At 41.0% G+C, this 10,844-nt stretch overlaps 2 long non-coding RNA genes across 5 annotated transcripts; one reads left to right on the top strand and one right to left on the bottom strand.

The window, feature by feature from the left end:
* The first annotated feature begins 115 nt into the window (after positions 1-115).
* On the top strand, positions 116-6,113 carry LOC127004497 (uncharacterized). 4 transcript variants are annotated; one of them, XR_007757855.1, is made up of 4 exons: positions 116-134; positions 321-443; positions 3,501-3,648; positions 4,946-6,113. It is a non-coding gene; the product is annotated as an uncharacterized LOC127004497 (long non-coding RNA). The 4 variants fall into 4 exon arrangements; XR_007757854.1 differs by having other exon boundaries at positions 125-143; XR_007757856.1 differs by lacking the exon at positions 116-134 and adding an exon at positions 155-173.
* On the bottom strand, positions 5,907-10,523 carry LOC127004498 (uncharacterized). The gene is made up of 3 exons (XR_007757857.1): positions 10,197-10,523; positions 8,627-8,780; positions 5,907-6,055 (listed from the first exon to the last, which is right to left on the bottom strand). It is a non-coding gene; the product is annotated as an uncharacterized LOC127004498 (long non-coding RNA).
* Between the last annotated feature and the right edge of the window lie 321 nt (positions 10,524-10,844).

The following is a 10,844-nucleotide window of genomic DNA, read 5'->3' on the forward strand; positions in this document are numbered from 1 at the left end:
CATGGAGGACTCGAACACGGTGCACGCGGTTCATCAGCTTCGCCTGGTACTACTGCATTTGGACGCTGGCTGCAGTGGAGGTGAGTCACGTGAACCAAACTCTCCTCATTTTCCTGTGTCCTTAATGTTATCAGGTGTCGCAGGTTGATTAGAGTACACTACATGGTGATATTGTTCGTTCAAGGAAATGACAATACTCTCTAGATAAGATATTAGTAAGGACGACAATTAAATAATGAGAAAGTATACGTAACTTCTTAATGTGGCTCAACAAGCATTAATCTCCTTGTAGTACTAATATCCCATTCTTTCTTCGTCAGCCCTGAGAGGAGTAGGCCTGCAGGGTATTCAAGGCAGCCACTGATCTTCCGTCTTGTAAGTGGGGCCAAGCAAGCAGCGGATGAGCAGTGCAGGTTCAAGGATCGTGTGGAGCTTTGCGGCTGGTAAGATAACGCTTGAAATACTTTTGCCATTTTTTGTGTGTGTGAAACGAGGAACCGTGTTAAGAGTCATCAGCCTAGTTAAGTGCATTACCTGCATTTGTGGTTAAATGTGATGTGCGGTGTTTTTTTTTTTTTTTTTATTGGAACACATCGGTTGCCTCTTTGGGTTAAGATTCGTATTAGGTCCGTGCCAGTATCTCATGATCTACTTTATGAAACATCACTATCTCTTCATATATCTTTTCTACAAACCTTCAACAGTCATGGAAACGCTTTGAAGATCCAATTCAAGGACTTTTTTTTTTACTCTTGAAAATAGCCCCCCCTGGTTAGAAGGGGGGGTCGAGGGGGGCGCAGCCCCCCCGTTAGTAGGTCGTAAAGTTCGGTTGGAGTAGTTTAAATATGCTCCCCGACCCTAAGTCCTCTGCGAGCTATTTTGCGGCTGCGGCGGCTGCAGCGTCGCTAGAGGAGGCGACGCGCTTTCGTAAACATTATCCCCTATTTTCAAGAGTAAAAAAAAAGTCCTTGAATTGGATTTTCAAAGCGTTTCCATGACTGTTGAAGGTTTGTAGAAAAGATATATGAAGAGATAGTGATGTTTCATAAAGTAGATCATGAGATACTGGCACGGACCTAATACGAATCTTTACCTCTCTTTGTAACATCTTTTGGGGAAGCCACGCAAATTAGGTCGCAAGGAAACAATCCAGAGCCCTAAGCCATCATAAGGGGAATGTTGGTGAAATTGAAGTTTAAGGCAATAGTGCTCCTTATCTTTTTTTCCCCTATCCACAACAAACTAGGGGTCCTGGTGGCAAAGTGGATTTGAGCGACGTTATTATTAATTTCTGACGGGAGATGTAGAGGTTAGATATACTGGAAATGATCGGACCTTTTATATGAGGACGACTTTAACTACGTGCCTTGTATTGTCTGAAACAGCAATTATACCTCTCTCTCTCTCTCTCTCTCTCTCTCTCTCTCTCTCTCTCTCTCTCTCTCTCTCTCTCTTCCCCCCACCCACCCACCCCGACCATACGACCTTGTATTTTTATGGAGTCCGATAGTGAAACAGTTAAAATACTTCTTGATGATGACTCCTTGCGTTCAGTGAGGTTAATTTTATAGTGGTCCCATCTGTGCTTGTCTTTTCTGATTTTAATCCAGCTTGAAAAAAAAACGGTAATCGTTTCCTTCGCATGCCTCACGAAGGGGGATTCCTATGCTTCACATGGACGAGTCCAACGCGGCGCTCGGTTCATATGGTATTGCATTTGGACGCTGGCGGCGGTGGAGTCTCGCAAACTTGGCTCGTTTTCATATATTGTTGAAACCGTGTCGTAGCTTTACTTAATATTACATGAAGATATTGTTCTTGTAAGGAAATAGTAGTTTTGTTGAGGCAAGGTATTGGTAAGGGTGAAAAAAGGAGGCTTTTTAACTCAACGTGGCTGTTCAGGGCAAACGGTGGGTAGTCTGCCTGGGCTCACCCGGTGATACTTATCACCTCCTCCCATTACTTCGTGAGTCCTGAGAGAAGTTGGTCTTCTTGGTACCCTAGCCAGCCACTGATCTTCCGTCTCTAGGATTATCTTGCACGTGGGGCCCGGCAGGTGGTGGATGTGAAGTGCTGGGTCAAGGGTTGTGTGGAGCTTTGTGACAGGAAATGTAACTCGCCTAATCAAACAAACGGGAAGCACACGCCAAGAGGCGCCTCGCTTCACTCACCCACCGACGCCACCCCAGACGGTCATAAGCTATACCTTCAATATCATCATAAGTTCAATATTTTTTTTTAAATCTTCATTGCTGTATTAATATTTCCTCAACAGCTGCTTTTTGGATTGTAAAGTCACACCCAGCAGACTACTGACACTGTCATCTTGGGGGCGCGTCGCCTCGCCCACCTTACGCCGGTCGATTTTAATGTCCTATTCATCACTCTGGTAGCCATTTCCTTCACAAATTGCTCTTTTCAGACATTTCAATTGCTAACTGGATGGATTTAGAGATACATTACTATTATTTGGTTCACTACATGGGTCTGTTTATGTATTGCCAAGTTCCTCATAGCTTGGGCCTTCACCTAAATTTAATGTTATATTTTCATATAATTCTGTACACTAATTGGGCTAAGAAATACCCATTCGTGGAATTTTAGATTAGCAATATTTGCTTCTACTGTAGCCTGATATATTGTTTGGATTAAAATTACACAATTGCATGAAAGGTTTTAGTTGGCTTAGTCCGCACACCAAACTTGTAAAAGACATCTTAATTTATTGTGAAAAAAAAAGTCACATGAGGAGGCTGATGGCAGACCCATGTCCCTTGAGGAAATGCATTTGAATACAAGCTCAGACAAGGTATTGTTAATTACATAGATACTACAGGCTACATACCAGAAAGTGTAGCATATTATCAGATCTTCTTGACATAGTATTTTAGTGTCTCTAAAAGGCTCAGTTATAGCCTACTTAATTGCCAGCACTTGATGCAATTTAAGTACTAAAATTTGGATAATATCATCAGATCTTTCTGAGTGTGATTAATGACCTTGTAAGCTGTAGCAACCTTTGTTGCAATGTGTACATGCTAGATATTGTAACTTTTTATCCGAATTCTCTGAAAGACAGTGTCCAATGACCTTGTAAGTTGTATCAACATTTATTGCATGTCCTAGTATCGTGTTGAGCTCGGTTCACTGGCTCATTGGATTTGTAGGGTTTTTTTTCTCAACCGAGCAGTGATAATTTTTTTTTTTATTCTATAACAATCTAAATGGACAGAAATAGCAGTTTTTACTTATTTGTACATGTTTGTGGTTAAATCTAGTACATTATATTGCTGGCACTCAGGTGAGTAATGTCACTTACACCTTCCTTGCAAGCCTGGTGTGCAGCAAAGTTAATACTAGTGCAGAGCCAAATTTAAAGTAGTACACACTATGAAGAGCGGGTGGTAATAATTGTACTCGATTCTTTTATCCAGCTGCTGCTTCTGACCATATAGATGTGAAGTAATAGTAACATGGCATGATGAAAACACTATTTTCAGACTGGACAAACGGGTACCTGAAGCTGAGAGTTCATCCCTCAATTCCCCAAGTCCCCACTTAAGCCAAGTTATCACCCTGGTGCCATGAACCACATCAATATGAACCTCAAGTGCTAAATGCTGATGGAGTCTCCAGATGGAATCACAGGTCTGTTGCCTGCATATGTCAGCTGAGTTACATGATAATGTCTAGCAGCTAATTGAAGTGATGCCCTGTTCCCTCTGGAATTCCCTGTGGCTGTGGCAGGAAGGCAATCAATTCTTCCTTTTCCTCTGAAACATTGACTCATCCCCATTTCTTTCTCAGGTAATAAGTGTCTACTCAGAATCGAGGCACAATGTAATCTATGGCAGTGCTCTTTATCTTTCTCCACCGCAGACATGTAGACATTGAAAAAGGTATCTACTTCAGATGGTCACCCCAGCTTCATTCTTTTGACGAAATCAAAGCTTGTTAAATTTAGAAGACTAAAGTAGATTCACTTTTCTTTACCAAACAACCTAGCCTGTGATTCCCTATAATCACCTTCAGCCATTACGAGTCTTCTGCAGGACGAAGACCTCTCCCAATGTTAGTGTACTCCATCCTGTTGCAGTAAATGCTTTAATTTCATCTCCACCTCATCCTTTGCCTGTTCTTACCTTTTTTAGAATTTAGCTACCACTCATTTACTTTCATCGTCCATCTGTTAACAGTTCTAAGCATAATATGACCTTCCCAAGTCTATTTCTTATTCCTGAGTCATTAAAATTTCAACCTCTGCCTGTTCTCTAATCCATGATGCTCGCTTACTCACTGTTATACCCAGTATTTTTCTCTGTTCCTTATCTACAAACAACAGTATAAGTCCAATAATCCCAGTGGCAGTAGACAGAAGCTGGAAGGTCATTCAGATTCATCATTAATTGGGTTATCTCCTTAAAACTTATTGTACTTGTCACTTTGTCATCATTCTCAATGCTTGTCTTGAGACTACCACTTGTAAAGCCGTGGGAGCTATCTTTCCAGTGATATAGGGCTCTATGCAGTTTGAAAAGCTCCTTTATTGCAACATATTAACAAAGCATGTCATAAGGGATAACAGAAAATGTAATTCAAGTATTTTACCTTCTAGAGTCTAGACTGCAGCAATGCTAAGAAGGATATTATTTGAGGGATAATTTAATAAATAAATGTCAACAAAAAATGTATATCATAATTATATAAATTTATTTAACCGGCACCAGGAGTACCTTACTAATTTGAGCATACAGATGCACCACCAAAGACATGATGCGTCTGGGTTGCCACTGGTGCCAACCTAACTCTCACACCATGTCTATTGGTTCCAAGGACCCATGGGTGTTCAATAGTTTCTTGCTGAATGTACTTTTTTGGAGGCATAATAGATGGTAGAGGGAGTTGCTGTGTCCATATTGGTATTTGACTGCTGCTTTTTTTTCAGGTATGGTGCAATGTGGACCCTGCCAGGAGTCAGCTGTACTGGCAAGGATCTTAAAAATGGTACTACAATACACCACTCCCTGTAGCTCCAATGGGGAAATTGTGTAATCAGTTGATGGTGGCATTGCCAAATGATTGTGAGGAAGACTTTCCCCTTCCTCCCTTGGTGGATATTGTAACTCTTCTGGAGGTTATTATTACCCTGCTAATACTACTATTGGGATTTTTAAGAAAAGCATTCACATGAGTGTGTGTGGCAGGAGTAGAGTGGGAGACCGTGACAATCTGTGAGTGGTAAAGAAGTGAGCACAGTGGAGGTGGCACCCAGTGATGGTCCGTGTGCGGCTGCCGCCCTCACCACCAGCTGAAACTTCTCCCTCATGTTCTATTTGCCTGAAACTACAATGTGAGACTTTCCTTGGTGCTGCATAGTGAAGGGCAGACCAGTAGCCTTCTTCCTCCATACATCCTCCTGCTTCAGTACTCCTAAGAGGAGGTTATGGCCACTTGCATTCAGCACACACACATGCACAGCTGACATGGTCAGCTGGCTGCATCACCTGTGAATATACATGTGTATGTGTGTGTGCATGGGTGCTGGATTCAAGTGACCATAGCCTCCTCTTAGGAGGACTGAAGCAGGAGGATGTGTGAAGGAAGAAGGCTACTGGCCTGCCCTTCACTATGCAGCCCCAAGTAAAGTCTCACATTGTAGTTTCAAGTAAATATAATATGAGGAATAGACTTCATTTGGTGGTGAGTCGGCAGCCACACACAAGTCTCCACTGTGCCACCCACGGACTGTCACGGTGTCACTCTACTCCCACCACAACAGAGACTATCTCACGTGAGTACTTTTCATCAAAATCCCCAATGACTGCTGGATCAACAGGGTAATAAACATCTCCGGGAGACAAGAGTTACCATGTTCACCAAGGAAGGATGAGGAAAATTCTTCATCACAGCCATTTGGCAGCGCCATTATCAATCGGATACAAAATCCCAATCAGACCTCTACGGCAAGTGGTGTATCTTCTTACCATTTTCATAAGATCTGTTTGGTATTTGGCCTGGATGGAGAAGACGTCTGGCACATTGTGGTGGGACAAATCTGCAAGGCAAACTTCTGAAGCTGAGCATTTTAAGAATATATTTAATATTCTTTAAAATAGTTTCATTTAAAACAACCACATGCTTGCAGTGGTCTTCTGGAGGGTCTTTGAAGTATTTGACTAATACTGCCAAAAACGGCAGGAAATGCATTTTACTGGACCAGTAACAAGAATTGTAAAATCATATCTACTATATAGCCTATGACTGAGACAGTACTACAATAATAGAAGAGGAAGAGTAAAGGTGCCACACCGTATCATCTACAATAGTTGTCCATTCACTTGAAGTTGGATACCTTAGTTACTAGTTGGCAGGCAGGGTAGGTTCACAAAATATTTGTTAAATCATCAGTTACAGAAAATAGGTAAATTTTGTTAATATTATTAGATAAAGCAGTGATTGTATAGCTATAAAATTATCATCAAACATGACGAGGTGAGAAAACAGTAATTAACGTGAGTAGAAATCTGAGAATAACCATTACTGTTTATACCACCTTTTATTTATCCAAATTCGCAGCAATTATGGAATCCATTTTAAAATATAACATTTGGTCTCTTACATAAAATTATTCTGAATATGATGGTAGTTTCATATTTTAGACAAGGAAGGTTTTGTATAAGGTGGTATTAACATTGTTATTCTCTTAACTTCTCACCAGAATTATTTCATTACTTCTCACCAGAATTATTTCATTTTTCCACCCTATCAAGTTTGAAATAAATTTATAGCTGCACAACCACTGCTTTAATAATAACAAAATTTACCTACTCGTATCTTGTATAACATGAGCTACGTAATATATATTTTGTGCACCTACCCCGCCTTCCTACAGGCAGTTAGCAGCATCCTTACTTACTTGCCTAGGAAATAATGGATCTAGCTGTAAGTGAATGAACAACTACAGTAGATGATACGGTTTGTTACTTCTGTACTCTTCCTGTTCTATTACTGTTACTGCTCTCAGTGATTATGGACCATAGTCGACATGACTTTGTATTCTTCCTGCTCTGTTCTCCACTCAGTTGTTGACAGGAGTGGTATTTCACTACACAGACATGATGAAGAATACACAACAATAGTATAGGTAAAGCAGGGGGCAAACTTATAAAATGGTGAGAAATGTAGGATTAGCATTCCACTACATGGATAAGGATATGATGAAAAAGTTAATAACCACTATGATTAGACCAAAATTGAAATATGCAGAGGTGGTTTGGTCTCCTTATATGAAGAAACACAAAAAATCTAGAAAGAATACAAAGGATGGGAACAAAAATGGTTCCGAAACTGGAGGGATTGACATATGAAGAAAAATTAAAGGAAATTGACCTACGAACACTGGAACAAAGAAGAGAAAGGGGAGACCTAATACAAATTTATAAATTATTCAGTAAAATGGAAGAAGAAGATAATGAGGAGTTACTACTAAAAGAAGGAATAAACACCAGGAACACAAGAGGACACAGTAAAAAATTGAGAAATTGATGAATGGAAGATGTTTGAGAGACAAAAAGAAATATAGAGGTTTGGAACAGACTAAGTGAGGATGTAGTATCGGCAAAGAGTGTGCAAATCTTTAAGGAAAAGTTGGACAAACACAGATACGGAGATGGGACCACACGAGCGTAAGCCCAGGCCCTGTAAAACTACAACTAGGTAAATACACACTACCCTTTCTTACACTGGAACAAAGAAGGGAGAGAGGTGATCTTATCATGCTGTATAGGTAAGTTGGTAAATAAGTTTGATGAGGTGGATGGAGATGACCTCTTCTTAACTGCAAGAACACAGGGGCTGAGAGGACATAGGAAGAAACTTAATAAAGAAACCTGTTTGAGTGACTTAAAAAGTATAGTTTTCCACATTGAAGTGTTGACTTAAAAAGTATAGTTTTCCACATTGAAGTGTTAACACATGGAACAGCTTGCGGGAAGAGGTGGTGGAGGCTAGCAGTGTCCAACAAACGAAGGAAAGGCTGGATAAATGTAGATATGGAGACAGGACTATTAAAGCTTAGCTCAGGCTTGGTAGACTACAAATAGGTAAATACACACACACACACACACCCACCCACACACACACACACACTACCCTTACTTTACTTATTTTCTCTCTTTCCCACATTTCATCTCTTTGCATCCTTGAGCCTTACATCTTTCTTCTCCTCTTGCTCCTATACATCACTTTTTGCCTTCTTGCTTAGTTTGCTTTCTTTGCCTGATTCCTTCACCAGTCTTACCCATCTCTTGTCATCCATCCCTTTCTTTATTCTTGCTACCTTATCCATCTCTTTTGGACACCTCTGGTATCACTTCCATTATTCCAATTACCATTTTCACAGTAGGCTAGCTTTCAACCAATCTTAAATTATCCATTAATGTTCTCATGCTTTAAAGTTATTCTGTGCTACTTTCCTTTCATCTCTCTCTCTCTCTCTCTCTCTCTCTCTCTCTCTCTCTCTCTCTCTCTCTCTCTCTCTCTCTCCTACAACTACTACTGTTACTACTACAATCCCAAAAGGAACCCACCCACCCACTAGCATCCCAGTGCTGATGGCTAGACTCACCTCTATGAGGGCCAGACTGAGATGCTGATGTCTACATATCGAGAGATGCATTCAGGAGATATTAGAAGCCTGGTTGGAGGCTGCAGTGGTGCAGGCTACCTCCGGGGTTGGTAGGGTTCTGGAAGGTCATGCATGGTGATGGCTGTTCATCCTCCTGCAAGACCAGAATGTCTTAATTGGGGATTAACATTGTGCGCGCGCGCATGTGTGTGTGTGTACCTTATTGTAGTTTTATGTAAAAATGTTGCTTTTATTAACTTGTAGTTTTCTATAATCTACATAGGCCTTCCATTTTTTTTCAATCTAGTAGGGAATTTTAACCATATATGCAAAAGGGGGTATGGAGGGAAGAATCAATTCCTATATATAGAAGGGTGGTGGTGGTAGTAAAAAGGTAAAGAGCTACAGCTCTAAGCTTTCCGCACACGCACGTAGAGTTGTAGTGCGGCGACTATGCCTGATGAACGAGCCTCCCATAACCCACTTAGCCAGTGGGGTGTCTCTTTGGCCGACTCGGTAAAGGAGTGGCCGCGGGTTCAATCCCAGGCAGCCGGCGAATACCCTCACTTTGTCTTGATTAATTTCTCGTGTGTTTCGATACACGCAGAGGACGTGTAGGAAAATAGAAAAACAGAAAAATAAAATCCCGGGGCATGACAGAGTGACCTCGAGTGTGTCTAGAATATAAAAATTAGTGACTACACTGACTGTTCGAAATCTTCGTCTTAAAAATACCACAATACAGCATTGTAGTGACTGCAGTACTTTGGATGTCTCTATGCAGATGAAACAAGACAAAAAAAAAAAAAAAACGGTAGGCCACATCATAAAATCTGGTGCTACCTTCGAACCTCGAGGCTAGACAATTAAGGCAAAAACCAGCCCTTTTAGTAATGCACATTAAATACTATTCAGTTAATTGAATTAGTTTACAGCTGTGAAGTTAATAACAGCACACTGAGGGTGTGAAACGTATACCATCAACTATTATTACACTTACCAACATAAGGAGGGTTTAAGCGTCCCGAAAACGGTACCTCGATCTGCAGCTCATATGGAAGCTCGCGAGACGAACATGCGGATTTATCAACTATCTCAAACGTAAAACAGTGTGGCAAGGGGTAATACCAGCACCATCATTGGGTGCTGCGTGGAGGCCATACGGGTTGAAAAGCGTCCACGGAAAATAAACAACAGGTAGGAAGATACCGCTATTCATTCGACCCAGGCTAGTTCGAACCACTTCCTGGACGGTTCGAGCCAATGGCGGATTCGGACCTCATTGTGTTTTACTTACTAGTTTGATAAGCACGGAACGAGCTATGCCCTTGTTAGGCGTACATTATATGGCGAGTTTAATATGTCAGGGTCAGCCAAGTCATTAGTTCGAATCGGTCATAATGAGCTTGCATAAAGACGATGAAGGTGTAGGAGGGAAAGAAAAAATATGCGACAACCAGCACCGGACACTCCACAGCCACGCACATCACCTCGCCCAGCCTCCTCCAGCCCGTGACGCCCAACGATACACCTTACATTACAGGAGTATGATAAAAAGCTGCATACTCACCGCCATGATGACAAATCTCTGCGCTTCGTCGTCAGGGATGCGTTGAAGAGCGTCCGGCCCGTGCTCGCCATGCCTCTGGTCCGAGTGGCCTCCTCAGTGTTCAACCCTCACTGCGCAGGCGTTGGTTCAGTTCAGTTCACTTGTGCAGTTTCCACACTTCTTGTCGTACACAGCACAATGTATTTTCCGGTTTGTGACACATAACGACTGCCAAAACTAAAACACATTAACGATTAACGGTCCTGACAATATATAACGAATTGAATATCGTAAGTTGTGTGGGTATGACATTTTTTGGTATGAAACCGAGAAGTACAATGTTATGAGTACGACAATCTGTTAACTTATGACTATGGGAGGTATTTTTAAACATTTCGGCGTAGGAGTTATGGGCATTTCTAGGGGTAGTTTAGTGATCCTAGTGGTAGTTTAACCTTTCTTTTCTGTGCCATGGACCTACAAAAACTCTCACTAGAACCCGACTGATCTCCTTTTCGACCTCTGGAGATAGTTATGTGAGCAAAAGCGTCTAAGAACACCACTATCTATATATATATATATATATATATATATATATATATATATATATATATATATATATATATATATATATATATATATATATATATATATATATATATATATATA

The sequence above is a fragment of the Eriocheir sinensis genome, chromosome 28, assembly GCF_024679095.1.
Source record: "Eriocheir sinensis breed Jianghai 21 chromosome 28, ASM2467909v1, whole genome shotgun sequence".
Taxonomy (NCBI): domain Eukaryota; kingdom Metazoa; phylum Arthropoda; class Malacostraca; order Decapoda; family Varunidae; genus Eriocheir; species Eriocheir sinensis.